This window comes from Magnolia sinica, chromosome 2, assembly GCF_029962835.1.
Source record: "Magnolia sinica isolate HGM2019 chromosome 2, MsV1, whole genome shotgun sequence".
NCBI classification, from domain to species: Eukaryota; Viridiplantae; Streptophyta; class Magnoliopsida; order Magnoliales; family Magnoliaceae; genus Magnolia; species Magnolia sinica.
This window is the reverse complement of record NC_080574.1, coordinates 78,565,060-78,577,142: the sequence shown is the minus strand read 5'-3', so window position 1 is coordinate 78,577,142 and position 12,083 is coordinate 78,565,060. Positions and strand designations below refer to the sequence as shown.

At 41.0% G+C, this 12,083-nt stretch overlaps 1 non-coding gene across 1 annotated transcript; it reads left to right on the top strand.

The window, feature by feature from the left end:
* The first annotated feature begins 2,922 nt into the window (after nt 1-2,922).
* On the top strand, nt 2,923-3,029 carry LOC131238288 (small nucleolar RNA R71). The gene has a single exon (XR_009167693.1). It is a non-coding gene; the product is annotated as a small nucleolar RNA R71 (small nucleolar RNA).
* The last annotated feature ends 9,054 nt before the right edge of the window (nt 3,030-12,083 follow it).

Here is a 12,083-nt window from a genome sequence, read left to right as displayed (position 1 = left end):
TGCAGTGGTTAACATGCCCTTAAGCTTAGTGAAAGCTTCCTGACATTGCTCAATCCACTCGTATGGTGCATCCTTTTGAAGTAGATTACATAGAGAATAGGAGAGGAGACTAAAGTCCTTTATGAATCTTCTGTAAAAACCGACGTGTCCTAAGAAGGATCGCATGTCTTGTATGTTCTTAGGTGGAGGTAGGTTAGAGATAAGATCAATTTTTGCCTTATCTACCTCGATTCCTTTGGACGAGATGATATGTCCAAGGACAATTCCCTTACGAACCATGAAATGACACTTCTCCCAATTGAGTACCAAATTCTTTTCTTCACATCTCTTTAGCACACATTTAAGATTATTTAAGCAATTGCTTAAAGATGGATCAAAGACAGAAAAGTCATCCATGAAAACTTCTAGATATTACCCCACCATATCAAAAAAATACCCATCATGCATCGCTGAAAAGTGGCAAGGATATTACATAGTTTGAATGACATCCTTTGGTAAGTAAAGGTGCCATAAGGACATGTAAATGTGGTCTTTTCCTAATCTTCAGGGGCTATCTCTATCTAGTTGTAACCCGAATACCCATCAAGAAGACAGTAATAGGAATGACCTGCTAACCTTTTCAAAATTTGATCATTGAAGGGCAAAGGAAAGTGGTCCTTCCTCATGACGGTATTCATCTTCCTGTAATCAATGCACATTCTTTAACCAGTAGTGACTCTAGTTGGCACGAGTTCATTGTCGACATTGGCTACGATGGTGATTTCGGACTTCTTAGGAACCACCTAAGTTGGACTCACTTATTGACTATCAGATATAGGGTATATGATACCCACATCTAATAGTTTAAGAACCATGGCCTTAACCACTTCTTTTATGTTTGGATTTGGTCTACGTTGTGATTTCCACGAGGTATTCACATTATCCTCGAGATAAATGCGGTGAGTACAAATTGAAGGGTCAATTCCCTTGAGGTCCACAATTGTTCATCCAAGGGCTCCCTTATGCTCAATGAGAGTAGATATAAGCATACTCTCCTATTCTTGCTCAAGGTGGGAGAAATCACCACTGGGTATGTATCATCTTGACCTAAATAGACATATTTCAAATCAGAGGGCAAAGGTTTTAGGTCAAGCTTTGGTGCCTTGAGGTTAGATGGCAGAGGCACTTCATCAGTTTGGGGCAGCTCTTTAAATTGCGGCCTCCACCAATTAACTTCAAGTACCGGTATAGTTTCAAGCATGACACCCATCTCCCTAATCATGTCATCATCAAAATCATAGGAGTGGGCCAGGCACGTCTCTAGAGGGTTAGAGGATAAGGTTAAAGGTGTTTTATCTTCCACGAAAGAGTCAATCATGTTAATGTCATAGAAATCGTCATCATCCTCTAATCGTCTACCAGTATTTGTCATATTCTAGAAAGATATACTCATGACTCCATTTTGCAATTAATGATTGCATTTAAAGTGGTAAGGAATGGGCGACCAAGAATGAAGGGAATTTGAGTGCTCATGTTACTGATGGGTTTTATATCTAGGACGATAAGATTTACTGGATAGTAGAATCTGTCAACTTGGACCATTACATCCTCACTTATTCCTCTCGGTACACGAACCGAGCGATCAGTAAGTTATAATGTGGTTAGGGTGGGTTTTAATTCACCCAAACCTAATTATTTGTACGTCGAGTAGGGAATCAAATTTACGCTCACTCTTAAGTCAAAAAGTGCATGCTCAATTCGGTAGTTCTTGATTACGGTTGGGCTACCAGGATCTTTGAATTTTTATGGCACATCTTGCTTTAGGATAACACTCACTTTCTTTAGATAAGAAGATTTTCTTTTAAATATTTTACCATCTTTTGGTTGTACATAAGTCTTTCAAAAATTTAGCATATGAAGGTATTTGTTTAACTACATCCAATAGAGGAATATTGACCTTCACTTGTTTCAACACCTCTAGAATGTCCTGAGAGTTAGAGAGAGGTTTTGGTGCAACCAACCGTTGGGTGAATGGGGCAATCGACTTCCCTTGAGGTTCCGATTCTAATTCTTTTGGAGTAATGCTAGGTCTATCCTTGTTGTCCTCTTCCGGGTCCTTAGGCTTTTTGGCCCTAACCGAAAAAGTTTTGTCAATGGTCTTCACACTCCTAAGAGTGGTGGTAGATTTATCTTGCTCCATCTGATTTAAAGAGCTCGGTTCGCTAACTTCATTTTGTGGTTTTTGATTGGGAAGAGGTTGAGTTGGAACGTTCCCCTTATTCCCAATCGCACTTTTAGTATCAAGTCCTTATATGGCCTTTATGAGGTCTTGAAAGGCTTATAGCATACCTTGATTGAAAAGTTCTTGCTTTTGAAGATGTTTTAAAACCAGGTCCTCTTGAAGTTTCTCTTAATGTGGAATTTGATTGAAGAAACCTTGAGTGGTAGCAGTTTGTCCATTCCTCTTGGTTGATTTCTCCATCTGGGATTGTATGTATTGGAGGTAGGTCCATTGAAAGGTCTTTGGTAATTATTCATGGCATTAGATTACTCATTCAACACCTCTTGAAATGCAGGTATTGTTGGACAATTTTCAGTTGTGTGAACGTTGCAAGCACAAATAATGCAAACAATTTCCTTAACCTTATTCTTCTTTAATTTCATGGCCTCAAATTTCCTAAGATTAGACAATTAAGCATTGATATCATCATCCTCTTTCAGAAGGTATAATCTGCCCCTCTCCTTTGATTGAGTAGGCCTAGAGTGGTGCTTGATTTTGGATAAGTGTCCCATGGTTGTACATTTTCAGCAAGTCTATCCAAGTAGTCCCACACATCATCGACATTTTTATTCATGAATTCCCCATTACACATTGTCTCAACCAATTGGCGCATGGAAGATGTTAGTGCATCATAGAAAAAGTGTGTAATGCACCACGTTTCAAAACCGTGTTGTGGGCATGAACTGACAAGATCCTTGAACCGCTCCCATCATTGGAAGAATGTTTTATCCTCATTTTGGGTGAAGTTCATGATTAACTTTCTAAGGGTGTTCGTTTTATGATATGAAAAAAATTTCTTTATGAACTCCCTTATCATATCATTCCATGTGCCAATAGATTTCGGACGTAGTGAATGCAACCACGTCTTAGCTTTGTCTTTCAAAGAAAAGGGAAAGAGTTTCAACCTGACTGTGTCCTTAGACATGTTTGGAAAATATAAAGTGGCTATGATCTCATCAAACTGTTTCAAGTGCAAATAAGGACTTTCATATTCAAGTCCATGGAATTTTGGAAGGAGTTGGATCACCCCTGGCTTAATATCTATGTGTCCCGTATTTTCTAGAAAAATCATGCATCAGGGCATACTCACCCCCGCCGGTTGTAAGTAATCTCACAAAGTACGAGGTGGGGGTGCTTGATGCACCTTATTCTCATCCTAGACTTTCTCAACCCGAGGTTGAGGTTGTCTTCCCGATTAATTGATCGGTTGATTTGCAACCATCACTTTAATTAACTCTAAGGATCTTGAGTGGTGTCTAATCCTATGATGGATAGATAACCCCTCAACCAATCCTCCTTCACTCAAAAGACGTCGTGTGTTATCATGGACCCACTTAGGCATGAAACACTCTCAGCCCTCAATTTCAGAAAATAATCTAAACGTAAAAGAAAGAAAGGAAATAGAAAGATAGAAGAGTTGGAAAGAAGTTAACAAATTAGAAGTTCCTAATTAAAATCCTGCAAAACCAAAAAAAAAAAAAAAATCAGTTTTTAAAATTAGAAAGTTTCTAAAAATAAAAATAGAAAGTAAACTGGTTTCTAAAAATAAAATAGGAATTCTAGAATTAGAAAGTTTCTAAAAATAAAAAATACACCCTAATCCTATAAATAGAAAAATAGAAAAATTAGAAAGAGATTACCAATTTAGAAAGTCCATATCGGAATCATACAAAACAGGAAAGTTAGGTTAGTTTCTAAAAATCAAACAGAAAAACCTAAACTTAAAATTAAAAATCCTAATCTTAATCTAATTCTAAAATTAGTCAATCTCAGAAAAATGCAACCGTCAATCCCAGGCAACGGTGCCAAAAACTTGTTCTCCAAATGTAGGGTCACAATGTAGTAATAATCTCGGTAAGACCGAGGTTGAATCCACAGGGACTGAACCTTGTACGTATTCTGAAAGTAACCAGAACTAGAACTAGAAGAAGATGTGATCTAAATTAGGAGAATGAAGGAGAATAATGGTGAATTATTAAACTAAAACTTGTAAAATTCAAAGGTGGTAAAATAGGGTTTACAAGGATCCACTTGTAGAGATCAGGGAGATCCATGCTTGATTCAAGAACACGACTGGATTCAGAGTCCCATCTTCATCCAATTGGAAGATATTTCATTAAAATTCAATTCTGAACTTCCTTTGATCTAGTTTTCAATGAATGATAGGTATGAGAACTAGAAGTGATTCCATCATAAAACCATGCCCATGAGACAAAGCAAACAACGGAATTTAACCAATCTACAACCAATCTGAGTGAATTATGAACGTTAGGAAGGGTTCAATCATCCAACCATGTCCATAAGATGATGGTGAACAATGGGATTCCTACGTTCACAACCTTGATACATGCATAGAATATACTCAAAGCTATCGCAGATCTATTGTAATTCAAGTCACAACAAACAATTAAAACTATGAATATTCCTTATAATCAAACCAAAATCAAAGAGAGTTCAACTTAACATGAATCTAAGCATAGAAAACACCCCATCACACTACAAGCTTTACCTCTTAGCCCTAGCTAAGAGGTTTAGCCAATCACAGACATGATTTATAAGACCCGTATCCTAGTTCATACCATTCCGTAGGCCTCGGTGGTCCTCCCGGTTGAATTTCGGTAACCCGCGATCTGTTTTCGGTGTTTGCGTGCAATCTTGAGTCATGTCTCATATATTAGAGTCAGCTTGACTTGAAACTTGTACCCTTGCTACCGTGCCATCACCACGGTTCCGACGCCCTGTCTCGCACACTGAGGCGATACCCGGTTCAAGAGATGTGGTCCCGCGTTCTGTTCAAGGAAAATGCTGCACTTTGCAAAACCCAAGAGAACATGTCAAATCAATCAATCAATCACATCAATTAAGTACACATCACTCCCATCACTTACACCCATCCCCAAGTACAAGCACCCTCCCCAAAGTCAACTTTCTCTTACAATCAAGTACACCCATCACTCACTCACCCATCACACCCCATCTCTCTCTCTCTCTCTTACAACCTCTCTCGCATCTCTCTCTCCCTCATTCTCCAAGCAACCCACGTCCAACTTCTATGAGAGAGCTTGGTGTGGCTCACCTTCCTACCTCCTATCTTCACCATCCAAAGTCCATCTCGACCGTTGAATCGCACCCCTTGGAGCTCTAGATCGCATTGGAGTAAGAAGGAATAGGAGATCGACAGTGGGTGATCTTGTATTTACCTTTTTGTGATTTAAGGGCCCACATTGATAAGACCCATCTTGATGTATGCATTGTATAGAGGGGCCCATAGTGGAGGGGTCCCTCCACCATCCGACGTCTCTCTCTCTCTCTCTCTCTTTCTCTTTCTCTTTCCCTCTTGTGATGCCATGTGGCCCACCTGATTCATGTGTTTCATCCAGCCGTCCTGCTGGGACGGTGGATCCCACCTGATGCATGTATTTTATCCAGCCGTCCAGCTGGGATGGCGGGCCTCACCATGATATGTGTGTTTTATCAACATCGTCTAACCCTCTGTTGAGGACGTTAGATGACAATGCAGGGAGGGTGCGGTAGATCTAGAATTTAGATGGGTCCCACACGTGGTGCACGTGCCTGAAATCTAGGCCATGCAGACCCTGTGGGCCATACTGTGATGTATGTATTTTATTTCAACCATCCAGATGGCAGGACGATGGGCCTTTATGATGTATCTGTTGTATCCACACCATCCAGATCATGTGGACCCACTTGATCTCCGCGTGTGACTCCACCGTCCAGCAGCAAGGACGGTGGGTCCCACATGGAATTTATATCCAGACCGTCCGTCAATTGGACGTCCAGGTCTGGATGTCTGAAACATAATAATATTAAAATAATATATATATATATATATATCTGGTGGGCCACATGTGGTATCCAACAGATGTAAGAGTTTCAACCCTTCCATCCACCGTCTAGTGGATTGGACGGTGGATAGCTCACCATGATATATGCATTTTTATCTCCACCATCCAGATTGCTGGACAGTGGAGCCCAAATGTGATACATGTGTTGTATATCCATGCCCTTCAGACCAGCTAGACGTGGATCCCACGCTGATGATCCCCATCATCCACCGTCCATCTGGACGGTGGGGACCACCCTCCTATACTGTTGCTATTGTGACATCACCTAGCTCGGTGGGTCCCACATGATGTATACTCCACGTTGTTCATCTTCCAGGCCCACCTTGATGATCATTATTCATGTCATCCAGCAGTTGCTAGATGGTGGGGTCCACCTTTGATGAATATGTTGTATATCCACGCCGTCTATCAGGTGAACCACGCTACAAAAATCAATGAGGATTGAACGACTACCATTGAAACTCGATTTTGGGGTCACAGAAGTTTTGGATTAGTATGAAATTTGTTTTTCCTCTTAAGACAGGTCCATGTGACCTTATGAACTGATTGGATGGAAAATAAACATTATGGTGGGCCCTACCTTGATTGCATGTGTGGCCCACCTTGTATGTATGTTTTGTATATCTAGGCCGCCTACTTGTTTGTGCACCCATCAGGTCTAGCATGCAGCTAGGCTGACCATCCAAAGTGGCCCACCTGATGTGATGGTACAGCCCATTGTTGTGGCCCATCTTAATGTATATGCGGCCCATTTGGTAAGGCCCAATGAGATGTATTTTTCAGCCCTTATATTACGGCCCAATTCCCATATATGGGGCCAATGCATTGCGGCCCATTGTGATGTACATGAGGTCCATGAGGAAGGCCGATTCCAATTATTAAGGTCGATTATCGAGGCCGATTCCGATTGTTGAGGCCGATTCCGATTGTCAATTCCAATTGTCGAGGCCAATCGTCGAGGCCGATTTCGATTGTTGAGGCCGATCATCAAGGCAGATTCTGATTATCGAGGCCGATTATTCTCACTGATTCTGATTGTCGAGGCCGATTGTCGAGGCCGATTCTGATTGTCAAGGTCGATTATCGAGGTTGATCTTCGAGGCCGATTATCGAGGACGGATATCGAGGCCGATTGTCGATGCCGATTATCGAGGCTGATTATCGAGGATGGATGTCGAGGCCGATTGTCGATGCCGATTATCGAGGCTGATTATCGATGTTGATTATCGGTGCTGGTTTTTTTATACTGATTATAAGTATGTGACAGCATAGCATCATGATACATGCCCATACGCATCATTTGCATGTTTGTTATGAGATGTGATTAACCATTGCATATGCCATCGTGCAGGTGGTTTATCGAACTCCCTGATAGGCGGAGTTATCCCACATGGGCGCACGGTATGTGCAGGATTGATGCATGATTGGACTATGTGACTCATGCATCTTGCATTTTGTGATATGACCACCATATGCCCTAGCGACATCAGGGTCGTGGCCTCCACAAGCATGTCATGGATGGCTAGATGGGACACCGAAAATGTTTGATTCTACCATACGGGCGTCATAGATGTCCTTGGGTGAAAATTTCTAAACCTCCGTGGCCAGGAGATGCCCCAATGTCTAGACTGAGTGGATATATATGAGCGCAGGAGGGCCGTATACCAGTAGGCAGCATCTTCCACTGTGTCGTGGTTGGTTGGGAAGGGGTGTGGCCTTATCCGGCTGAGGTAGTAAGCAATATTAGGCTGAGTCTGACCAGCTCATAAATGGATCCGTTATCGACGAGCCAGGCCAATATTGGTAGGCGGGTAATAAGGTCTCTTCCACTTACCTAGTTGTATTGTGCGCTTAATGAAGCGGCAAGCTGACGTAGAGTGTATTAGACCCTGGTGATGATCTCAGAGATGTACAGTACTGATATGTGGACTTATTGAGCATGAGATGCGTATTCATTCATTCATTCACTATCCACTCGGGCTAGTGGCGCGCAACTATTTGTTATATGTACCTTCGTAATGTCCAGTATTTTGGTTAGGGCACGCGACTAACCTGAGATCAGAAGTTTACCACATTGAGTCTGACTATCTAAATTTAGGTATGAGACTGGTTTGGATAGAATTACCTTGTGGTGACCCCGTAGCCTATGATACTACATACTATCATCCCAACTTCACACTCTAGCTAGGTCATTTCATTCGCACCGCATATCGCATACTGCATCTGCGGCATATGACATTTTGGGTTACTATGCTCCTGCATTTATATGGCCTAAATACAGTTGATGGTATTTATGAACTCATTAAGAATTGTATATTGCATTGCATCCTCGGCATCTAGTATTTGGCTCTCTATGACTCCTCATTTGCATAGCTGATCTGTATTGTGTACTCTGACATTGTATAATTTATGATCTTGTCAGTATTTTTGATATTGTATGATTATGGTATTTTATTAAATACTTGAAACTTACCTTATGCACACACTTACACCACCCTTTAAGCTTTCTATAAGCTTATGCACAATAGATGCGTGCAAGTGATGTTAGGTTGCAGTAGTGTTGAGCTTGGAGCGTGCAGTCGTCTCTGGAGCTTTGATTTTGACATATGTATTTCCCTTTTAGCATTATATTCAAAGTTTATATTAGTGGATATGTGATGATGATGTTACCTTTGTGATTTAGGTACAATTGTGGTCATGCTTCTTACGAGTTAATGTACATTGGAAAAATCCTCCTTGTAGGATCCCAGGATCAGAATCTAGTGTATGAACGCTGGGAGCTGAGAATGGGGTACTATGGAGGCTGTTGATACTGGATTCGGTGATCGAGAAGTTTGTGAGCCCAGTTTTCGAGTTTGGCGCGTGGCATGATTAAACAAAATCCCTTAAAAAGCATCAAAGGAAAACTAAAGAAGAAGGAAGAAGGAAGAACTCTTTAGCCGCCAGCCGTCCACACACTCTCTCTCTCTCTCTCTCTCTCTCTCTCTCTCTCTTTCTCTCTCTCTTCCTCCACGTCAGATAATGCCCTTACGTCCTTCTCTCCCTCTCTTTTATAGACAGAAGGTGGGGTGATGGCACGTGCGTAACCTTACACAACAACAAATTGGAAATGTCTTACGCATAAGAAAACACAAACTGTCTTACGTTTGGATGAGAGTTTTGGCCAGAAGATTATCCCAAAAACTGATTTAGCTCCATGGTTGGGGTCAGGACCCCCTTCCCAAGCTTTTGGACGGTCTGGATCATGCATTCGAACGTGATCTTGATCATGTAACTAGCCTACAACATCTGGACGCTGCTGCGCATGTTCTTGCGCACAGGAGCTACACTGACACCCTGTGTTTGAAGTGGTCATCTTGGGATTGGCCAATCCTAACGGTTAGGGTTAACCGTCTTTTTAAAAATTTGTTTAATTTCCCTATTGAAAATCTCTGCTTGCCCACTTGTTTGTGGGTGGTATAGAGTGCTCACCTTATGAGAGATGTCATATTTCTTCATTAAATTCGCAAATGGCCTATTACAAAAATCTGAGCCTCCATCACTAATGATGACTTAAGGCGTTCCGAACCGAGAAAGGATGTTCTCTTTTAAAAACTTAATGACCGTTCGATGGTCATTATTCCGACACGGAATCACTTCGACCCATTTAGTACATAGTCTAGAGTGAGCAAAATATATAGCTTTCCAAAGGATTGGGGGAATGGTCCCATGAAATCGATGCCCCAGCAATCAAATGCTTATGTGATAAGGATGGGGTTCAAGGGCATCATATTTTGATGGGACAATGATCCTAATTTCTAACAACGTTCACAAGCCTTGCAAAACTCATAAGTGTCCTTAAACATAGTGAGCTAGTAAAAGCCACACTGTAGAATCTTGGCCGTGGTCTTTTTAGCAGAAAAGTGACCAGCATAGGCTTGAGAGTTTTCAGTGTTTTCAGTGCATTGGAAGCGATTCCAATTGAATGAACCACAGGCCTAAGAGTTGTGAACAAAGCACCGTAATCATGGATAGAGTTGTATGGGTGAGTCCAACTCAAGTGATTCCTACACTTGGGGTTGTGAACAACGCACCGAGATGTATGGGTCTTATCCACTCCGTCCATTTGCTGGACGGGTGGGGCCCACCTTGTGATGTGTTGTATATTCACACCGTCCATCCTTGGGGCCTGCTGTGATATACATGTTTTATTAGCACCGTCTAGCCCGTGGACCCCACATAGTGATGTATTGTGGCCCATTGATGAGGCCCAATGTAATATATTTACTTCCCATTGGTGAGGCCCAATGTGATATATTTGTGGCCCATTTGATGAGGCCCAATGTGATAATTATAGCACATTATGATGTATATGTGGCCCATTTGGTGAGGCCCATTGTGATGTATTTGTGGCCCATATGGTGAGGCCCATTGTGATGTTTTTGTGGCCCATTTGGTGAGGCCCATTGTGATGTGTTTATGGCGTTTAATGAGGTATGATGTGATGTATAAGAGGCCCATATGATGAGGCCCAATGTGATGTATATGTGGCCCATATTGTACGTGCTGTGTTGTAAGTGCACCATGTTTTGTCAAATTTTGGTGTGCCAAACCACACTAGAATCACTACCCAATTTGATAGATGGAAAGTTCACCTTCATTCGAGGTTGTCTATCAAACTGTCTACTCAACATCTAGTAGTCAACTTCAAGACAATGTGCATCCCATAAGAACTCAAGCTCAAGTAATCTATTAAGTTAAAGTTCATAGCCAAAAATCCAACACTAGGATTTGTTTCAATGTTCTATATTCACCTATAAGGTATGAATGACCCTAGATTGATCATAAGTTAGGTCATAACGATTGCATATTTAATTTGGGTCATTATATAATTTTATAGGCCTTTTCTCGACTAGTCCTAGTTATTGTTCAACTAGTCCAGGCATTGCCTTGACCAGTACAGGGATTTTCTTAACCAGTCCAAGAATTGTTGAGGATTTTCGAGAATTTCTAGTGAAGGTTTGACCAGTCGAGCATCTGACTCAACCAGTCGTAAGACTGATTCGACCAGTTGAGCCGGGCTCGACTCGAACTCCAGCAATGCGATTTTTATTCACTCGATCAGTCGAGAGCATTGCTCAACAAGTCGAGCAAGTCACTCGACCAGTCGAGAAAATGTTTTTTTTTCTGATTGTGCCAGAAAATTTGAAAATTTGTTTTGTCTCGACCAGTCAAGCCGAATCTTATACCAGTCGAGAAATCCAATTTTTAGCCTATAAATTAAGGAAATTTCTCAAAGATTTCAACTCATTCCATTCCAAATCAAGCCATCACTCTAAGAGATAAGTCCTCACTATTGTGAAGCTATTGGTTAGTAATTTTATATTCTTTTATAGCTTTTCTAATTGACTTTATTGATCTCCTTATTCAAATCTATTCCATTAAAAGGGAACTCTACTTTACCCTTTGAGATCTAAAATTAAATTCAAGCTAGCCCTAGGTTGATTTAATTAAAAATTCATCTAGACCTAGAACCCTTCCACTTGTGAGATTGAACATTGAACATCTACACCTACAAGGAATTGGTTCTACCGGGCTACACTGAAGAAGAATCTTCAGATAAGTATTATTTTAATTTTCTGTATTTTTGGTTTGTGAGATTCAGTCAGGAAAATCTCATCTTTTGGTTTTGTCTAAGATTATCTAGGAAAATCTCAGAGTGGGGTTTTTGTAATTGTGTAAGCCCCTTTGAAAAACACAATTGTGAATGTTTTAAGGTGAACGTTGGAAAACCTTCTTTCATAGTGAATGTTAGTATCCCATGGGTATGAATGTTGGGAGTAGAGTTGTTGTGTGATTGTTTGCGAACAGTTGGTGTACACATAGGAACCACTATAATTCTTGGAGTTTGGATGATGATGATGGTACATACGTTGTGGAGAATGTTGTAATTTACTTTATGCACTTGTGGTGAATGT